Below are 22,328 nucleotides of genomic sequence, written 5' to 3'. Positions count from 1 at the left end.
CTGAGTTTGATCCCTGGAAATCACATAAATGTGGAGGTGAGAGCAGGTTCAAAGACCTCTGACCTCTCTGTGACCCCCCCCCCATGTCATGTACATACACAATAATAATAACAAACAATTCTCAACTTAAACATGTTTAGAAAGAGGCACTCAAAATAGTGAGATGTATCTAAGATTGTGTATCTGGGCTCTTCCAGGGCGAGTCCCAGTGAAGTATGCTGGCATTAGCCATAGGGACTTATTTTGGGGAGTTTTAAGTGGCTGTGAATGCTTCTTTGGGTGAGATTGAGTGCTTCTAGAGATGCCCTGAATGCAGTTATAATCTGATAAACAAACAAAAACCCGGAAGCCACTGGAGCTGCGTGAGGGTTAGGGCGTCCTTTTCCTATAAATGAGGGGATGCCTAGACAATGGCGGACTCGTGGCTGGGAAGGGAGAAAGCGTTAACCAGCTAACCTTGCTGGAGTTCTTGTTTGCTGCTGGCTAGGGTCTTCAGGCAAACTCCAGGGAGCCGCCCTCCCGCCTCCCATGTCCCTGAGAAGATTCCCTGTATCCTGCTTCAGCCCGGCTTCTGCTCCTGCTGGAGGGTCCTTGTGGGCCACAGCTAATCAAATCCTCCCTTGGTCAGAGGGCTGCGACCAGAGAATCATCCCAGTGCCTAGCCCTGCAGTTCAGCTCACTGTGGCTGTGTCCGGGCTCTAGGCAAACAGCAGGGACCAACATTGTTGCCCTCCTGGCCCCTATCCCTCCATGCATACCCTTTAGGCTGCATACTTTCCAACCCAGGCTCCCTACATTACAGAGGATCAGAGGAGATGCCAGAAGGAAGATAGGGAAGAGGACCCCTGCCCCATTTGGAACTTCCACTCAAGACACAGGAACCTTTGGGTAAGCTTAAACAAGAGAAAAGGTTCCAGGCTGTACTCTCCACAGCGCTGAGCTCCGGCCTGGATGACTGGTCATCTCTGAGATACCAGCAGATTCCTCAACTGTGTGTCAGCGCTACGACCTGGCTGAATGCCTGGAGCGGGGGCCACAGAGCACCATGGTTGTCCGCGTGGGCCGCTGAGCCTGTGCTTGGGGCACAGGCAGGGCACTGGAGGTGGAGGCTCCAGCCCCAGGCTCTGAGCATGCTCTAACTGTTCCTGTGACCCAGGTGTGTGATCCATGTGGTAGGGGGACCCATGAGGCTCAGACAGCCCTGGCTCTGGGGAAACTGCAGAGAGCCCCAAACGCAACTTAGAGGTTGAAGTCACTGTAAGATGAAGTGGGGAGCCCTCAGGGACAAGTTCTGGGGATCCCCCTAAAAAGGAGAGGCCTGAGACTTGCTGTGAGGAAGCAATCAGGGAGTGCTTCCAGGAAGAGATGGTAAAAACATCCCCTCTAAGATGTGAACATTACATTGTAGCAGTGGCCGGGCAGATGAGGTTCAGTGTTTGGGGGGTGGGGGGCAGCTGCTGGAGGTGAGCAGTGTCTCCGGCCACCTGGTGGCAGCTTGAAGGCCTGACCATTGGCCTCAGCTGTCACATGGCTCTCAGTCCAGGTACAATCTACTGCTTGCCCTTCTGGGTCTGTCCTGCCTGGTCTCCTTGCTGCCTGTCTCTCTCTGTCTTTGTCTGTCTGTCTGTCTCTGCATGTTTTACCTCCAAAAGCCCCAAGAGAAGCGTTTGTTTGGCTGAAAGCTCCTGGCTGTGTGGGTCATGGTCCCCAGCCAGGCTAGCAACAGCTGCCAGGGGTCAAAGCTCAGAGCATGTCCCATGAGCTGTGGCTGGAGCCGAGGGATACGCAGAGGAGGGGGCCCTTGTCAGGGCGGCCTCGGGGCTTTGGGAGCCTGCTCCAAACCTCCAAGCCCTTGCATTGCAGGGAGCTTTAGGGGCACAGGCCCTTGAAGACCGGAGATGTGGGCAGCCACTTCCAAAGCTGTCCTCAGAGTGCCCTGCACCAGGACCCCCCAGGACCCCGTCAATGGCTTTGCTATCCTTGACCACGAGTCCCATCTTTGGCACCAGATGGGGGGCTTGCAGCTAAGGCAGCTTCGTGCTCACCAAACTGCAGGACCTCTTGGGACAAAGACTGTGTTCTTTCTTTCTTTTGTTCTTTCCAGGGAAATCTAATTTTAAAACAAAAAAAACATGTTTTCTAACCAACAGGACACGCACTAGTGCCAACAAATATTTGATGGCAAAGCCGTCCTTCGCGCCAGTCAAGGTTTGTTTTCTAAGAGGCAGGACAAAGTGTCGTCCCCAGCTGTCCTGGGCATGTGGTGGCCACCGCCACCCTCTGTTCCTTGGAGCTTGGAAATCTGGCCTGAGGTGTCCATTGGAACGCCGTCATGAGGGCCACATACTTTCCAATCTGGAGGGTGGGGTGGCGGCAAGAGCTTCCTTTAAATGGGAAGAACCAAAATATCTCTGTGAGTAAGCGTTGGCAGCCTCGGGTGTTTCCATGTACCAGTGTCTCCACACACGGAGTGGCTGGCAGAGCAAAATGGCAGCATCTAGGCCAGGGGTGACAGGAACACAGTGGAGAGGACGCACGGCTAGATGGAACCCAAATGTGTGTGTGTGTGTGTGTGTGTGTGTGTGTGTGTGTGTGCATGTGTATAGGTATGCATATATGTATGTGTATGTGTGTGTGTGTGTGTGTGTGTGTGTGAATAGGTATGCATGTATATATATGTGTGTGTATATAGGTATGCATGTATATGTATATATATGTGTGTGTGCATGTGTATAGGTATGCATATATGTATATATATGTGTATGTGAATAGGTATGCATGTATATGTATATGTGTGTGTGTACGTATATGTGTATGCTGTAGTATGGTGTTTTGTTTTGCTTGTAAATGGGGTCTCATTATGAATGCAGCCCTGCCTTGTCTAGAACTCGGTGTTGAACAGACTGACCTCAAACTCATGGAGATCCACCTGCCTCTGCCTTCTGAGTGCTGGGATTAAATGTGTGTGCCACCACACCTAACTGATGGTTAGTTCTTGTTGTCAACTTGACAAAATCTAGAGTCACCTGAAAATCGGGAGCCTCAGTTGAGGAATTGCCCAGATCAGATTAGCCTGGGGCCAATGGGTCTGTAAGTGATTGTCTGGATCAGCGACTCTCAACCTTGCTAATGCTGCGACTCTTTAATACCCCGGGCCATAACATTATTTCTGTTGCTGCTTCATGACTGTAATTTTGCTACTGTTTTGAACTGTAATGTAAATATTTGTTTTCTGATAGTCTTAGGCTGCCTAAGGGGTTACCACCCACAGGTTGAGAGCCACTGGTCTAGATATATGATCGATGAGAGGCACCGTCCCTAGGCAGGTGGGCTGGGCCTGCATAAGAAAGCTAGCAGAGCAAGCCGGAGAATGAACCCATAAGCTGTGTGTCCCCCATGGTTTCTGCTTCAGTTTCTGCCCTGACTTCCCACAATGGCGGGTTGTGACCCAGAAGTATAAGCCAAACAAGCCTTTCCTCCCCAAGTTGTTTTGATCATAAAGTCCTATTGCAGCAGCAGAAAGGAAACTGGGACTGTGTATGTGTGTGTGAATGCCTGTTATATGTGCATGTATGTGGTGGGTGTATATATATGTGCATGCATGTATATGTGTGGATGTGTGTATATGTGTATGCAAGCATATATGCAGATGTGTATGTATGCATAAATATACTATACGTGTGTATGTGTGTGTGTATGTGTAAGTATAGTGTACATGTGTGCATGTGGGTATGTGGGTGTGGGGGCATACTATGTAGAAGCATAGTATACATGTGTGCAGGTGAGTACGGGTGTATCTGTGCATGTGAAATGGTCTCCTTTTAAGATTGCTCACTACAGGTTCTAGGAATTTTTTCTCTCGTACAAACTTCGATGGGCATGATGTGCCAGGCAACGACGTCATGACAGCCCCTTGGATGCAATTCAAATAAACCAAAATAGGGGGCAGCTGTCATCTGAGACTCCATCAAATACTAGAAAACCAGAAAAGTGGCTGGGCGCCATCTTGAGAAGCGTGTACTACACCCTCACAGTTCCCTGTGTCCCTCTCTAGCTGGAAGGCTGGGCCCAGAGAGCAGCAGTCTGGTACCCAAATGCAAGCTTACAAGCATGTCCAACATGCTGCTGTGGGCCACAGGCATCCAGGACAGCTACGGATGCAGCCCAATACAAAATAGTAAGCTTACTTAAAAGTGTGTGTGTGTGTGTGTGTGTGTGTGTGTGTGTGTGTGTGTGTGTGTGTGTGTGTGTGTAGGGGAGAAAGAGATATGCATTTGATTTCATGGTTCCTTAGTGTGAAGTTTGTGGGAGAGGATATCACATCTCAATGTTAAAAGGTTGGGGTGTACTTGCATGGAGCCTATTGGCTGGGCACCTTAAGTGACCTTCCAAAGTCTCTGGTTCCTTGTCTGTGAAACGGAGTCAATAATACCTCACTCATGGGGCTGTGTTTAAGACCAAGTGGAAGACATAAAGGAAACACAAATGCATACATGTACGAGAGACTGTTGGGGCTGCAGAGACGCCTCAGTCGGGAAAGTGCTTGCCATACATGCATGAGGACCTGAATTCGGATCCCAGCACCCACATCAAGAGCCAGGCCCGGGGCTGGGGAAGCGGCTCAGCAGGTCAGAGCACCAACTACGAAAGCCTGGCAAGATGAGTAACCGGTTGATCCAGTACTGGAACCAACCTAAAAAGCTCCATGTGCGGGCCAAGAGCTGTGGTCCCAGCACTCCTACCGTGAGATGGGAGGTGGAGACGGGACTTGGCCTCAAGTGCGCATGCGCCAGCCGGCCTGGAGCGCCCCCTCACAGCTGCAGAAACGTCAGGCGAGTGCAGTGGAGAACCAGCTCCTGGAAGTGTTCCTCGGAGCTCCACATGCATGGATGGCATCCTCGTGCCCCCACTCACACGTATCCATACACATACAAAAACACAAAGCGGGGTGTGGCAGCATGCCTTTGTAACCCCAACCCTGGAGCTGAGGAAGGAGCAGAGACACGGGGATCCCTGAAGCACACTATCCTGCCAGCCCAGAAAAGCTGAGTTTCAAGTTCAGTCAGAGACCCTGTCTCAAACATACATGCATACATACATACACACACACACATACATACATACATACATACATACATACACATATACATACATACATACATCATGCATCCATCCATCATACATACATAATACACACATCATTCATACATACATCATACATATGTACATACATGCATGCATGCATACAGGAAGAGAGAGGCTGGGGCTGGAGGGATGGCTCATTGGTTAAGAGCAAGCACTGCTCTTGCAGAGGACCAAGTTTAGCCCTCAGTACCACAGTGTGCACCACACAGCGGCCTGTAACCTCGGCCCCAAGTGTATCTGATGCCCTCTTCTGGCCTTTTGGGGAACTACACTCACACCCACAAACCCCACCACCACCACCATCACACACACTTACTGAAAATAAAAAATAAGATCTTTTTTAGAAAAAAAAAATGGAAGGACGATAGAAAAACAATGGAGGAAAAACAATGGCATCCAATGTCAACCTCTGACCTCCACATGCACACGTACTCACGTACATGCCCTCCTACACCAGCATGTGCACACACCCACACCACATGGGGGGGAGGGAGGGAGAGAGACGGGGGGGGGGGGAGATGCCTGTGAGAGGCTCTAAGGCAAGACATGAAGGCAGACAGGCCTGAGCCTGGCCCTGGCCTTCCCCCTTCCTCGGTGACCTTACAGTCTATGTAGACAGGAAGTTAGGTGGGAGGGTGAAGTGAGTCAATGATGCCCTGATGGAGAACATTCTTCAGGCAGGAGCCACTAGTTCTGCAGCCCTGGTGTCGGCCTCTCCTTTCTCTGGACGTCTGAGCAGACAGAGTGTCCCTGGCCTCCAGCCCCCACATCAGTGGCCAAAGGTGTGGCCCTCGTGGAAACACTCCCTGCCATGGCACCCACGCTCCAGCCATGGCACCCACGCTCCGGCTTCTTCCCATGGTTCCCAGTCTCCCCATAACATTTCTACTCTCCAGCGCATCAGCCCACAAGCTCAAGGACCAAGATCCGGGGCAGAATAAAGACAAAGCAGGAAGACTGTCAGACCTTACAGCCAGCAGCCGTGAGGAGGGAGTAAGACAGCTGGCCAGGTGTGGTGGTGCACGTGTCTAATCCCAGCACCAGGGTGGCAGAAGCAGGTGAATCTCTGTGAGTTCAAAGCCAGCCTGGTCTACAAAGAGAGTTCCAGGACAGCCAGGGCTACACAGATAAAAAAAAAAGAAAAGAAAAGAAAAAGAAAAACCCAGGGTAGATTCCGAGTCTGAAATGAAAAGTCAAGACGGCAGGCGGTGAGGAGGTGATGGTGGAGACCTGAGTACCACCTTGGGCAAGTTTATCACCTCCCTGTGCCTCAGCTGGGTTCGGGAAACAGCCATGATGGGTGTGCTATGGCAACCGTCTCCTAGGGAGGTCAGGGCCATCTGTACCCAGCACCAGCTCGTGTCCTATCCCACAGTCTCTCTCCAGCCGGCTTCTCCCCCGTCTAACCAGTCACCAGGTAGCTGACAGCCACATGAGGGTCTCATCCGTCTATATGATGGTGTCATGTATAGATGGGGCCCTTGATCATCCAGGACCTGGGATGGGGAGTGCAGAGGTCTCCAGGAGAAAAAGAGAAGACCAGAAATCACGGGGGTAGATACAGGACTGTAGTGGGTAGCCATTCCAGCTTTGATCTGGAAGTTCCAACCCCCATTGAGGCTTCGGTAACTGTCATGCCTACAAGGCGGGGCTGAGAGAGGACCCTGAAGACCCGAGATCCGGATGTGCCGGCTCATTTGGTTCCTGGACCCTAGCCGCTGGAGGTAGACTGAGCAGAGTTCTCCAGAGAACACCACCGGACGTCGCCACGCCTTTCCCAGACCCTGTAACCTATCCCCCTTGTGAGTTACCCCACAAAATAAACCTCCCTTTTAACTACGTGGAGTGGCCTTAATAATTTCACCAATACAGGACCACTGGATAGTAAACTGCCAAGTTTCAGCCTAGTCCCATTGACAAACTCTTGACAGTATCAAGTAAGGAATCGGTCAACGTTCACCTGATAAGGTTGGCCCTGGTTCATGCCTTTTCCCTACCCTGACAGGCTACAGACATACTCTTACTACAAAATAATCTGCCCCACTGCATTCTGGGGCCAGGAAGAGAAGAGAACTGACTCTACCCTGTTTATCTCATCATGAACCTACATTATAAGCTCCAGAAGGTCCACAGTGCACACCTCCAGCCTCCCCTGTCTCCACCTAACAGTACCACGAAGCCCAGATATACCCTTTAATGCTCTTTGTGTGTGTGTTTGGGGGGGGGTGCAGTGAACTGTATTCAAGAGAGTAGGGCTCCCTAAGCCCCTCCCCTTCTTCTGGGGGTCTGGGATGGAAACTGAGGGAGATGCTCAGTGTTGAGGACTGAGTTGGGACAGGGACTCCCCAGCAGCCAAGGGTCTCTCTTGTTCTTGCTGGGTCCAGGGTTTCTTACTCCTTAGAGGCCACGGAGGCCATGAGGTCCACCACCATGTTGTCGTACCAGGAAATGAGCTTTATGAAGTTGTCATTGAAAACAATGCCAGACCCAGCATCAAAGGCGGAAGAGTGGGCGGTGGCACTGTTGCCCAGGATGCCCGTTCGTGGGCCTTCAGATGCCTGCTTCACCACCTTCGGGGTGTCCCCATGCTCGGCAGCTTTCTCCGGGTGGCATCAGATCCATGACAGACACACAGCGGGTAGGGACACAGAAGGCCAGGCCAATGAGCTTCCATTCCACTTGGGAGCAACAGCAGATGTAGAGACGATGTTCTAGGCAGCCCCATGGCCATCATGTTACAGCTTCCTAGAGGGGTCATCCACAGTCTTCTGGGTGGCAGTGACGGCATGGACTGTGGTCATGAGTCCTTCCACAATGCCAAAGTTGTCCTGGATGACCTTGGCCAGGGGAGCTAAGCAGTTGGTGATGCGGGAGGCAGCGCTGACCATTTTGAGTGACTTGTCCTACTTCTTGTGGTTCACGCCTGTAATGGTTTGAACAGGAATGGGCCCCGTAGACTCGTGTGTTCGAATGCTGGGCCCAAAGGGGGTGGCGCTGTTAGGAGGTGTGGCCTTGTTGGAGGAAGTGTGTCATTGAGAATGGGCTTCAAGGTTTCAAAAGCCCACATCAGGCCCGGTCTCTCTCTCTCTCTCTCTCTCTCTCTCTCTCTCTCTCTCTCTCTCTCTCTCTCTCTGCCCGTGGATCAAGATGTAGCTCTCTGGTACTGCTCTGGTGCTGTGCCTGCTGCCATGCTCCCTGTCATGGTGATAACAGACTGAATCTCTGAAACTGTACGCAAGCTCCCAATGAAATGCTTTCTTTTATAAGAGTTGTCTTGGTCAGAGTGTCTCTTCACAGCAATGGAACGGTGACTAAGACAGCTGTTTATTTGCTTTTGTTTGTTTGTTTTGAGGCAGGGTCTCTCACTGGTCTGGAACTTGGTATGGATAAGCTAGCAGGTAAGCAAGCTCCGGGGGTTGTCTCTGTACCCCAGCTCTGGGGTTACTTGGTCCTAGGGATCAAACTCAAGTCCTCATTTTTGGGCACAAGCAAGCATTTTAACAACTGAGCCATGTCCCAGGCCCTAATAGCTCCTATTTATTATTATTATTAAAAATTATAATGAGTGCTGGAGAGATGACTCAGTGGTTCAGAGCATTGACTTCTCTTTCAGAAGACCTGGGGTTCAACTCCTAGCACCCATATGATGGCTCATGACTGTCTATAACTCATGCATGTGGTGCACAGATGTATATACAGGCAAAACACCAATGTTCATAAAATAAATGAATTACATTAAAAAATTTGGTATTTAAAAAAAATACAAATCCTGGGTGTGATGGCACACACAGCACTCGGGAGGCAGAGGCAGGTTGATCTCTGAATCTGATGCCAGCCTGATCTACATAGTAAGTTCCAGGCCATCCAAGGCTATATAGTGAGATCTTATTCTAACAAACCAGTGTGTGTGTGTGTGTGTGTGTGTGTGTGTGTGTGTGTGTGTGTGTGCTGAGAAGAGAAGTTGGCTCAGTGGGTAGTAGAGTTACTGTAGAAGCGAGAGGACCCGAATCAAGCCCCAGTTCCCTTGTAAAATGCTAGGCATAGCCATGCGTGTCTGTAACCTCAGCACTGGGGCGTAGAGGCAGGTGGAATCTGGAAGTTCAGTAGCTAGCTAGTCCAGTCAACATGGCGAGCTCCAGGTCCAGTGGAGATCTTATCTAAAAAAAATAAGGTGAAGTGTGACAGAGGAAGACACTAGACATCCTCCTCTGGCCTCTACATGCTTGTAGCTTGTACACAGATATGCACATATATGTGTGCATATCATTCAGAAGCATACGTCACACACACACATGCACACACACACACAATTACAGCCGACAGTTGTGATGGCACTCACCTCTAATCCCAGCACTCAGGAGACAAAAAGGCAGGAAAATTGTAGCAAATTTGAGACCAGCCTGGTCTACATATCAAGTTTTAGGCCAGCCATGGCTACGTGTGAGAACTGGTCAAGAAACAAAAAGAAGATTGCAATAATAATCTATTTTAGTTGCTATAATTCTGTGATAAAAAAAAGCAACAGCTACTTTTAAGTCATGCTATCCCCTTCCTTCTAGAGCTCCCATATCTACAGTAGTGCCTCTCACTCAGTATACGATCTGCAGGGGTGTGCATGGTAGATTAAGGAGCTTGCAGCCAAGCATGACGATCTGAGTTCGATTCCAGGGCCCCACATGGTTGAAGGCGAGGACTGATTCCTACTGGTCATCATCTGACTTCTACCACACACGACGGCATGTGCACTTCACCCTCCAAATGAACAAATGTTTTTTTTAAAAAAAAATATATGAGCCTTCTTGGGCTACGCTACTTCCTACAGCAAGCTATGCTTCGATTTACACACAATGAGTTGGATGAGCTTTACCATGTTTGCGTAGAGTCCTAGCAAGGGCTTCAGAGGTGACTGCCCCACCTTCTTCTGGAGAAGTTGGTATGGTGGTTTTAATTAAAGTGACCCCCATAGACTCATAGGTGTGCCCTTGTTGGAGTAGGGGTGGCCTTGCTGAAGGAAGTGTGTCACTAGGGGTGGGACTTAAGGTTTCAGAAGCTCAAGCCAGGCCGGGTCTCTCTCTTCCTGCTGCCTGCTAATCTGGATTAGTACTCTCGGGTATTTCTCCAGCACCATGTCTGCCTGCATGCCATCATGCTTCCTGCCATGACTGGACTAAACCTCTGAACTGTAAGCCAGCCCCAATTAAATGTTTTCCTTTATAAGAGTTGTCACGATCATGGTGTCTCTTCACAGCAATAGAACACTGATGGAAACACTGGGTGACTTCACTTTGTACTTTCTGTGGGTATAAACCATGAGGCATTGAACATCTGGCAGTTTTCAAGGATAAGCTCCTAACAGTGGGGTTTCCAAGTCCTGAGGAGTGAGCATTTTGAATGCCACTGAGCCCCCTAACCACCTTCTTACCCTCCACAAGACCATATTCATCTTGCCATAGGTGGTCCCACAGCTTCACATCCTGGCCGATGCATTGGGCTTAGCAACTTTCTCCCTGGAATCTTGCAGCATCGTATTAATTCCCAGAAACTGTCGAGGCAGTAGCAGTTCAGCCATCCAGAGTTTCCTAGACTCATTTTTTAGATTTTCTTTTATTATGTGCATGTACTTTAGAAGCAGGAATATACCCCTGTGAGTGCAGTTGCCCTCAGATTACGGAAGGGGGTGTCAGATCCCCAGAGCTCTTATCACAAGCAGCTGTGAGACACCCAACCTGTATACTGGGACAGAATTCAGGTCCTCTGCAAGGGCAATATGCACTTCTTGACCCCTGAACCATCTCTCCACCCCCATACTTCCTATTCTAGAAATCTGCCTGCTCTTCTTTCTTCTTCTATGCTTTTTCCTTCCTTCCTCCCTCTCTCTCTCCCTCCCTTCCTCTGTTCCATTCCCCCCACCCAAGAAGGTAGCTTACATAGTCCAGACTGGCCTGGGTCTCCCCATGTAGCTAAAGATGACCTTGAACTCCCGTTTCCCCGCCTCCACCTCTCTGGTGCTGGGATTACAGGCGTGCACCACCACACCCAGTTTTTGCTGTGTTGGGCATGAAGCTCGGGCTCCGTGCACGCTAGGCGAACACTCTACCAGCTGAGTTCCACCCCAGCGTTCATTTTTCTGTTTGTTTGTTTCATTTCCTGCCAGGTTGTGTACGCTTTTTCTTCTTGCCTCCTGGGATCTCATTATGCGTTACGACATTAATCTGTTGGTCATTACACATGTTTTGAATTTCTCCCCAAGTCAGGTCTTTTAACTTTGTTTATCGTGTTTTGGAGCACGCAGAAGCATTTATTTTTATGTAATCAAGCCTGTTGAGGTTTTCTTTGCTAGCTTCTGGATTTCATGTCCTGCTTAGGAATGCTGTCTCTCCTCCAAGCCCATGAAAATATTCTCCTGTCTTTTCATCTAGTGGTTTTATAGCTTTGTTTTTCCTCTTTGCAGCCTCTAGCCATCTGAAATGTGTTTGGCAAGCGACAGCCCCCTTCTTAGGAAACCCCGTCCTGCGCTGACATACACAGACTGATGGAGCAGCTACGCCTGCCCCCCCCTCCTTCCTCTCACACTCACTGCACAAGTATGTTGAGGGTCGTTGCTATGCGTGCACGGTGACTACCCAGCAGAAGACACTGTGACCCTGTCCTTGGCCCGGGAGGACTGATGCAGGGAACATTGTAAATGACGAAACACAGAGAAACTGCGGTTTCAGGTAATCTGGGGAAGATAAAGCAGGGTATGGAGTGAAGGGGTAAGAACAAGAATGTGATGGTTAACTTTCACCATCAACCAGGCACAGTTAGATTTCACCCTCAACCAGGCACAGTTAGATTTCACCCTCAACCGGGCACAGTTAGATTTCCCTGTCAACCAGGCACAGTTAGATTTCACCCTCAACCGGCCACAGTTAGATTTCCCTGTCAACCAGGCACAGTTAGATTTCACCCTCAACCGGCCACAGTTAGATTTTACTGTCAACCAGGCACAGTTAGATTTCCCTGTCAACCAGGCACAGTTAGATTTCACCATCAACCGGGCACAGTTAGATTTCACTGTCAATCCAGAATCATCCAGGAAGGGAGTCTCAATGAGGGATTATCTAGATTACTTGGCCTGCTGGCATGTTTGTGGGAGATTGCCTTGATTATGTTAACTGAAGTGGGAAGATTCAGCCTAAAAATGGGGGGCACCATTCCCTGGGTTTGAGCCACAGACTGTAAAATAAACAAACAAACAACACGCCCCCCAAAAAAGAAAAAAATGATTGGAGGGGGGGCACACACACCCAGGTCTGCAGTGCTGGAGAATGAACCCAAGACCTCATGCATGCTAGGCAGGTGCTTGATTAATGGAGCTCCAACAGGTTTCACCCCAGCTTTTCTGCATGAGCTCTAGGCATCAAACTCGGGCCCTTGTGCTTGCATGGCAGGCATGTTACCAACTGTGTGAACTCCTCAGGCCCAGAAATGATGTTTTGAGTAAGGAGACCAGGAAAGGGTTCTTGGTGGTTCAAAGCAGACACTCTCATAAAGTGAGAGAGTCAGCCACACAGATGCCTGGGCAGGGGGTGTGGGGGCATGATCATTGGGCCAAGGCCCTAAAAGGGATCCTACTGCACCAGGTCAAGAAGCAAAGAGAGAAGGGCTGGGAAGGTGCCTCCCTCCGTTGGCAGAGTGTTTGCCAGCATGTTCAGAGTTCTGGGTTCCGTCCCAGCATGGCATAAACCGGGAGTGGTGGTGCATACCTGTGATCCCAGGGTTCTGGAGCTGAAGGTGGGAGCTTAGAAAGTTCAAGGCTATCCTTGGCTGTACAATCTTTGAACAGCCTAGCATACCAGAGCATTCTGAAGGAGATTTAGAGACTTCGATGGTGAATAGTTTTTGCAGGGTAAGTGGTGTGTGTGTGTGTGTGTGTGTGTGTGTGTGTGTGTGTGTGTGTGTTCCAGGATGCACGTATGGAGGTCAGAGGACAACTTGCAGAAGTCAGTTCTCTCTTTGCACCAAGTTAGTCTAGGGATCCACCCGACAGCTCAGGTGGTCAGGCTTGGCAACACTGAACTGCTAGGCGTCTCACTGACCCGCCCCTCAGCCCTTACCCTTCACTCTCCATCCTAGGCTGTCAGTTGCCACCAACGTTACAATGATGTGTCACATGGTGTACAAGAATCCCCCAAGGAGTGGCCATGTTGACTCCAGCCCCAAGCCCTGCCCTGATTTCAAGCTCAGCCTTTACCCACCCCAGCGTGGGCTCCTGCAGAACCTACTGGAGTCTTCCTCACTGACCTTCTGCTTTTCTTCCTTGGACACACAGGGCCCTTGGCTGAATCCTTGCTTTTCCCTGTCCCTCACCTGTGACTGTCTTGACCACTGAGCAGCTAGAGAGTCCACTCCGGGGATTTACCCCCTTAACTGTCCCTGTTCTCAGATGGCAAAATCCACCTTACCCTGAACCTCATGGTCCACCTGGACCCTCCTAGTAATTCTCAAAGTGTCAGCGAGACCCACTGCCCCCTGCCTTATGGCTTCTTTAGGGTCAATTCTTCCAGCCAGAATGTGCTTCACGGAGAGCAGAATGAGGTGGGGGTCAGGAAGGGAAGGGGGAAGAGAGGCCTAGAGGAGGGGAGGGGAGAGGAAGAAGAGGGCAGATCCGGAGGAGAGGGAGGGCAAAAGAGGGAGACGGAGAAGCACGTGGGGGAGAGAGGATTGGGAGACACCGTAGTCGGTAAAACACTTGGCCCGCAGTCATGAGGGCCTGAGCTTGATCCTGGGACCCATATAAAATACTGTGTGAGAGCAAATGATTGTAGCCCCAGTGCAAGGTGTGAGAGCACAGGATTGTGACCCCAGAGTTGAGGTATGAAGGCAAGGGGACCCCCAAAGATCGCTGGTTAGCCAGCTTAGCCCATTTGGCTAGGTTCAGACCAGTTAGAGAGAGACCCAGTGTGACAAGAGTCTGGGTGGCCCCTGAGCTGTGACAGCCGAGGTGCTTTTCTAACCTTCACACACAGGAGTGGGCAGGAGTGATGAGCCCAGGATAACCCAGGGGCAATCCCATACAGAGTGGGCGGAATGACCGGCCCCACAGAAAGAGGCTGGAAACAAAGAAGCAGGAGAGATGGAGACCTCTGGGACCCGGGATAAGAGGACTTTAAAGAAAAGCCACACACAGGAGAGATCAGCAATGTCATGAGCACTGAGATGACTTCAGGTAAACCAATGTTACACTTCAGTCTCTGCTCCGCTGAGTACCAAGCAGAGAACCATCCCGATCGTTTCTGCCACCGTCTGGGTCACCGGCCCCACATGTACCTGCTCTGTCTGAGACTCAGGAGTTATCATGGGTCCCCAACATTGGGGACTGAACTAGTTACATTTCTGTTGTTGTGATAAAACACCATGACCAAGGCAACTTACAGAAAGAAGGGTTTATTTGGGGTTCTTATCCAGCGGGATAAGAATGTGCATCATGGTGGGGAACCATGGTAGCAGGTAGTCATGGTAGCAGGCAGGCATGGTGGCGGGAAGACATAGTGATAGGTAGGCACAGTGGCTGGAGCTGGATGCTGAGGGCTCACATCTTGAACTACAAGCTGTGCTGGTTCGAACACATACCAGACCACACATGTGCACACAAACTACATATGCACAGAGTACCTATGTACACCAAACACACACTGCACAGACCATACACAAATTGCACATACACACTTCAAGTGGATCCATAGAACACATACTACACAGATTAAACATATGTACATACATACATACATACATATATATATACACACACACATGCACTACACACACAGCATATACATGATAGAGTACAGTATACAGAATGTACACATACACATACACACAGCACACAGGTGCATAGAACACAAATCACATGAGACCCATTTACATACAATACACACTCTACTCAATACTCATATATACAGCACACATACAAAGAACATACATAAACACATGTGGACATGTAGCACATTCCACAAATCATACATACAAGCTAAATACATACCCACAGCATACATACAACACATATATACATACAACACACACTATACAACCACACATGCACAAAATATGGAATAACAGCACACACACAAATTACATACATTCACACTTAACACACTTCGTAATCCATACGAATTACACACATATAATACACGTGTACACATAACACACCATATGCAAACTATACATATACACACACACACACACCCCCCACACACACAGCACAAGCTGTGTGCACCTAGGCTACACATATTCACACAGTACATACACAACACATAAGTATAAACAATACATGTACCAGACATCTATGTACACACTATGCATACATGAGGCATATACATGACACCCATGTACACATAAAACACAGTACAGAAAGCATACATATTCACACAAGCTACCCATAACAATACACACAAACCACACATGTACACTAAAGTAATACAAACACACACATATATAACATACATGAACGTATAACTCATACAAACACATCACAATTCATGTGCACAAATAATACACAAGCCACACCTATACACACAACACACACGTATACACGTCACTCAAGTATCACATCTGAAGCTGCACATAGACACATCACCGTGGAGTCTTACAGATTTGTACTAACTGAGCACAAACAAAATGCCAGGCATTTTGGTTTCCTTGAGTGTGGCCTGCTGGGCTGAGAGGCCAGACTCGCACCTGGTTCTCTGACCTCAACTTCAGCCACGCAGGCCTGGATCCTTGGGATCTACCCCGGGACCGTGTAGACACCACAGCCTCGTCACACCCTGCTGCAGTTCTGCCTGGCTGGCTCTTCTGCTCCTGCAGGCTTTGCGCAGCGACACCCTCTCCACTCCCCTGCTGGGGTTTGTCCCTTCTGAGACCCACGTTGGAAGGATGTGCAAATGAGGGTGTGCTCGTGTACTCATGGTACAGGTGTACGAACGTGTGGCGGCCGGAGGCCGATCTCAGACATCATTCCTCAGCAGTCTGCCTTGATTGTTGGTCTTTCCTGGCCTGAAACTGCAAGGAGGTGAGGCAGGCTGGCCAGCAAGTCTGGGAATCCACCCGTCCGTCCGTCCGTCCGTCCGTCCGCAGTGCCCCAGCCCTGGACTCAGAGACAGAGCCACCAGACCACAGCTGTCTCTCTCTAAAGGACTCTGGGACTGAACTTGGAGCCCACAAAGCAAGCACTCACTCACTACGCCATCTCCCTAACCCCAACCTGGAATTTTATGCCCACTTGACAGATGAGAAAGCCAGAGCTGTCTGAGTATCGCTGTGGTGAGGGACGGGCCTGAGGTTAGGACCCTCCCAGGCTCGTAGCGTGAGTTAAGTTTCCTGTCTGTCATTAAACCCGACAGAGCCGCTTGGGGAGGAAGGCGTGTATTGGAGAAATTATTTTGGCCACTCCACGTAGTTAAAAGGATATTTATTTAATGGCATAACTCACAAATTAAGTAATGGGTAGGTCGCAGGGTCTGGGGAAGGTGTAATGCAGTCCAGCGGTGTTCTCCGGAGCTCTGCACAGTCAATCTGCACCGGTCAGCGTTCCGGCACCGAGAGCGTGCCCAGAGCGAGCACTGGCCCATCCAGCTCTCGGGTCCCCAGGCGCCTCCCCTCGCCCCGCCTCGTAGGCGTGACAGTTGCCAGAGTCTCAATGGGGGTTGGAACTTCCAGAACCAAGCTGGAATGGCTACCCACTACAGGCGTGGGTGACTGGGTTTTGTCAACTTGACACCAACATAAAAACATCTGGGAAGAGGGAATCTCAAGTGAAAACTTGAGGTGTTCCCCTAACTAATGATTGATATAGGAGGACGCACCCCATAGTGGGTGGTGCCAGCCCTGAGCAGGTGGTCCTGGGTGGCATAAGAAACAGGCTGAGTGATCCAGGAGGCAGCCTTTCTCCACATCGTCTGCTTCCGGGTTCCTGCCTTGAGTTCCTGCCGTCACTTCCCTTCACGGTGGACTGCAGCCTTCCAGGGGGAAATAAACCCTCTATCCTCCAAGTCACTTTTGTTCATGGCCTCCATCCCAGCAATAGAAACTCAGCTAGGACAGGTTTATTCTCACTCACAGTTCAAGGGGACACAGTCGACTGTGTCTGGGAAGTTCCGGTCACGTCCTATCAGCAGACAGGAAGCAGAGAGAGGCGAATGCTGGTGCCCAGCTCACTTTGTCCTCTTTTTAACCCCAGTCCGCGGAATGACGCTGCCCACAGTTGAGACGGCACCTCACTTAACCAGACCTAGAAACTCTCTCATGGACAGGTCCAGAGGGCGTTCCCAGCGTGATTCTAGATCCTGACCAGGTGACAAGGAGCATTAACTGTTGTCCCACTGTCTACTCCATGGCCTCCCTGAGGATTAGGAAACCCAGCAATAGGAGAGGGTCATCCATGCAGGTGGCCCACAGTAGTCGACGTGATTCCCGGCTGCCAGCATGTCCCCTAAGCCACCTCCAAAGCTGGCTGCGGAAGTCCACTGTAATCTCAGCTGCCAATGCCCTGTTTGACATGGCACAATCCTGTGGTTGCTTTGAGATGGTATATTTATACTGGCAGAGGCAGGGGGTCACTCGTGCCTGGCAGAGCTGCCCACAGTTTCTTTCATCGAAAGTGAAGCAAGACTCTGGCCAGCGAGTCCCAGAAACAGAACGGCCACCAGAACTGTGAGACGCTCGGCCAGGCACTGTTGCCTGTGAGCTTCTCTGGCTTCCTGGTGAGCCCTGGGCTTCCAATGCCACCCATGGCCTGGGTTTCTACATGAACTGGTGAGAACAGGCCCTGCTTCCTCTCTTGCTTCCCAATTGGTGGGAAGCAGGGCTGAAGCTGGCCTGGGGCTTGCCCCCCTTCTGCAAGCCTTGAGGTCACCAAGGCAAGCATTTCTAATACCATTTTGGAACGAAACAAGTCTTTAATCACAAGTTGTAATGCCAGCATCAGATGTTTATCCCCGTCCCAGCTCACGCCCTCCATGGAGCCAGGGGGATTCTGCAAAAGCAGTTCACACATAATATAGTATGGCGCAGTGACGGAAGCCATGAGCCTAAGCGACCTTGACACACATGCTGCCATATTTGGGTTTCTCTCCTCTTTTCTTAGATCTAGGCCTTGCTTGAGTCTCCATAGCACCAGAACCTCTTCCCACAGATACCAGAACCTCTTCTCAGATATCAGGTGAATCAGCTGCAGTTAAGCAATTAGGCAGTTAGACAAGGGTAGATAGATAACCTTCAGAGCAACATTTCCTGCTGGCCGAACAGCCCATAATTAAGTCCCTTCCTGCTTGCAACACCCATAATTAAGTCCCTTCCTGCTCACAACCCCCTTTGCCTACCTATGTATGCCTTGAGAGAAAATAAAATTTCAGAGCTTGATCAGACATCCTGTCTTGCTCTCATTCTTTGTGTCTCTTTTCCCTCTCATTCGCCGGCCCTCCCTTTAGGTCCCCATTGAAGAGCCCGCTGGCCGGGGCAGCACAGCTCATATATGAGCATGTCTGATCTGCTGCATATAGGGCCAAGGATAGCCATGAATGCAGGCCAGCACAAAACTGTAGACTTACTTCAAACGTTATGGGACTTTTGTTGGGGGGGTGGGTTGGGCAGTTTAAAATGTTTGTGTGGGGGAGTGTTTTACCTACATTAATGGCTATGCACCACATGTGTGCAGTACCTACAGAGGCCAGAAGAGGGCTCCTGAAACTGGAGTTACAGAAGGTTGTGAGTCACCATGTGGGTGCTGGTAATTGAACCCCAGATCCTCAGTAAGAGCAGCCAATGTTCGGAACTGCTGAGCCGTCTCTCTAGCCCCCTTCTGTGATTTTTTTAAACCTCAGTTCCTCCTTTTGGGATATTTATTGTGTGTAGGGGGAGCAGAAGCTTTCAGGAGTAGAGTCTCTCCTTCTACTATGTGGGTCCCTGGGATCAAATTCAGGCTATCAGCTTAGTGACTGGTGGTTTTCTCCCGTGAGCCGTCTCTACAGCCCTCCACCTTATTTTCTGAGACAGGGTTTCTCACCTCACTAAGCCTGGAGCTCACTAGTCAGTAAGCCCCGGGAATCAGCATGTCTCCACCCCACACTCATCACCAGCACTAAGGTTAAAAGTTCCACAACTGACTTGTGGGGGAGTGAGCCTAGGTCTTACTGTGGAGCCCTGGCTGCCCTGGAACTTACTGTGTAGATGAGGCTGGCCTTGAACTCACTGAGGTCCACTTGCCTTTGCCTCCTGAGTGCTGGGATTAAAGGTGTGAGCCACCATGCCTAGCTCATGGCTGACTCACAGGGGTATTGGGGATCCGTACTCCGGTCCCCATGCTTGCTGGACAGGCTCTTAACTTACTGACTGAGCCACGTTACTCAGTCCATCTTATTTTTTTTGAGACAAAGTCTCTCATTGAACCTGGAGTTCATCAATTTAAAGAGACTGGCTGGCTCTCAGGTGCCAGAGGTCCTCCAGTCTGTCTTCTAGGTGCTGGAATTACAGGTGCTGGCTGTCATGCTGTGTGTGTGTGTGTGTGTGTGTGTGTGTGTGTGTGCGCGCGCGCGCGCGCGCGCGCCCGCGCTCGCGCGACTGGTATATGTACAGTAGAATTTTGCTTGGTGAACCATCTCCCCTCCCCCCTACCAGAAATCATAAGCATCTGCAGGGTTGATAGGGACGAGGAAGCAAGTGCCTTGGTTCAGAGGAAGCAAACCAGGCTGAGATATGACGTGATGGAGGCAGTGAGCCCAGCTGAGCCCTTCCCTTCCGTCACCAGCCTCACTCTGCCTATGACAGAGCCAAGGCTAACCCCAGGTGCGTGCTCGGGTAGAGCTCTTTCCACTACCCCTTGGCCTGTGGTCTCTGAACTCAAACCCAGAATGGCTGAACTGCACCCCAGGGGCTTGGAAGAGTCCAGAGGATCGCTACCAACTTAGAATTCACAAGTGTAGCCTCCCAAAGCCGGTGCCTGTTGAGACTCTGAGAAACAACTTGTTTCCTTATGCATACCAGGGAGAGCGGCTGCGAGTGAGCTCGTAAAAGGCCCGCGAGCCCTGCGGGGTATCAGAGAGCGCTACAGGGGGCAAACGATGAGTTCAGGGTAAAGGAATCAAGCCGCATATGGATCGAATTCACTGCTCGGGGTGCGTTCACCGGGAAGATGGCTCACAGCGCTGGAGGGGCGGCTGGAACGCGCGCTGAGTCACGGAGGGCCCCCAGAGGCGACGGGCCCCTCCCTCAGCTCCGTCACCCGGAGTGGTCTTCCTGCGGTGGGGTGTTCACAGGAGAGGGCGCTCAAACCAACCAAGTAGTCCTTCCAAGCCCCTTGAGGTCACAGAAGCCTGGCGGGTTCAGTCCGCACGCTGCCGGGCTCCCTCCCAATGCTGGCCACTCCCGGTTCCGTGTGCTGCTACCCACCCTGTCCCCACACTTGCAGCCGTGGGGGAGGGGCAGTGGCTCCCGTCTCCACGCCCTCTTGCGAAGTCTCATCCCTCACGTGGCTGGGTGCCTCCCTTCCGCCGGTTCTTTCTGCTCTCTCGGATCAACAAGGGCGCACCCCCATCTTCCCCAGCTGCTCCTCTGAACTCGCCTTCCTGCTCAGGGTCCCCAGCTGCCCACAGGAACCCTCCCCTCCCCAACAGCAGACACCATTCGCCTCTCTCCCAGCATTGATGGAAGAGTCAAGATTCCCAGGACCGATGATAGTTAAGTTCAGCCCGCCTCCAAGATCACATCTTTGTGTGTGTGTGTGTGTGTGTGTGTGTGTGTGTGTGTGTGTGTGTGTGTGTGTGTGTGTGTGCTTGTACATGCACATGGAGACCACAGGTCAACTCTGAATGTCATTCTTCAGGACCTGTTCACCTTACCTTTTGAGATAGTCTCTCGAAGGCTTGAAACTCATCAATTTGACTAAACTAGTTGGCAAGTGAGCTTCAGGTATCTGCCTATCGCCATTTTCCCAGCTCTGGAATTATAAGTACAGACCACCACATCCTGCCTTTGTTTTTTTTTTTAAATCCTAGTTCTGGGGGATTGAACTCAGCACATACTTGCAAGGGAAGCCACGCACACCCCCACCACCCCAGTCTCCTCTTTTCCATTTGAAACAATCGTGTTTTCTTCGCAATTTATCTCATCGGACCTTCTGGAAACCTCTATGACAAGGATGTCCATGGCCTAGGGTGATAACCTATGCCCCTGTGTGGAGGTAGGAAGAGGTTCTGATACTATGGGCTGGCACTTAACCTGAGGATTTGCCCATCACCACCCCTCCCCTGGGCTACTCTTGAGAAAGGAGCAGGGATTACCAAGAGCAAGATGACCTGACCCAGGTCCCAACTCAGGGATGGAGGACTCAGTCCCAGGACAGTGAGTTTTTCCAGTGTTCCATGTGTTGTAGGCAAGAGACAACCATCTCACTCCTCCTGTTTCAGGAGACCCATCAGCACTTAGTTGATGGTGCAGATACCAAGCTGGGGACCCCCCTCAGAGCTACATTAGACTCAGAAAGCCAGGCATCTGGGCATTCCCCATGGCCCCCTCCTAACCTCCGTCCCCTTCCCAGAAGAGGGCCCAGGCCTTGCTCTATAAACTGCCCATGTAACCCCACTGTTTTCCAAGCAGGAAGCAAGAAAGGACACCCTTCCTTCCTTCCTTCCTTCCTTCCTTCCTTCCTTCCTTCCTTCCTTCCTTCCTTCCTTTCTTCCTCCCTCCCTCCCTCTCTTCCTTCCTTCCTTCTTTCATTTTTGTGTGTGAGTGTATGTGTGTATTCACATATGGATGTGGGGTCCAGAAAACAGCCTCTAGTGCCATTTCTCAAGTTCTGTCCACCTTTGTCTTTTCGTGAGACAGTTTCCCACCACACTGAGACGTGCCAAGTTGGCCAGACTTGGCTGACCAGCTAACCCAGGGGCCCTCCCTTCTCAGCTGGGATGGCAGGCCTGAACCACCGGGCTCAGCTTTATTAACATGTTTTTGGGGTGGATCTCGGCTCTGCATGCAAACAAGTGCTCTACTGACTGAGGCACTCCATAGCCCAGGAGGCTGTTAGACCAGGCCCAGAACTCAGAAAAAGGTGAGATTTTCAGCCTCCCCTCCATGTGAGTTCAAATCTTTTGGGTCAGTCATCAGCATTCAGCATGCAGATGGAGACAGCAAAATCAACGAGAGGATCA

The 22,328-nt window shown here is 50.6% G+C and overlaps 1 pseudogene; it reads right to left on the bottom strand.

The window, feature by feature from the left end:
- Positions 1–7,535: 7,535 nt before the first annotated feature.
- The window catches only part of LOC143267879 (glyceraldehyde-3-phosphate dehydrogenase-like), a 45,669-nt pseudogene continuing 30,876 nt past the window's right edge, over positions 7,536–22,328 (bottom strand).

This window comes from Peromyscus maniculatus, chromosome 11, assembly GCF_049852395.1.
Source record: "Peromyscus maniculatus bairdii isolate BWxNUB_F1_BW_parent chromosome 11, HU_Pman_BW_mat_3.1, whole genome shotgun sequence".
NCBI lineage: Eukaryota > Metazoa > Chordata > Mammalia > Rodentia > Cricetidae > Peromyscus > Peromyscus maniculatus.
Note: the sequence above shows the minus strand (reverse complement) of the source record. Positions and strands in the feature narration are given on the sequence as shown.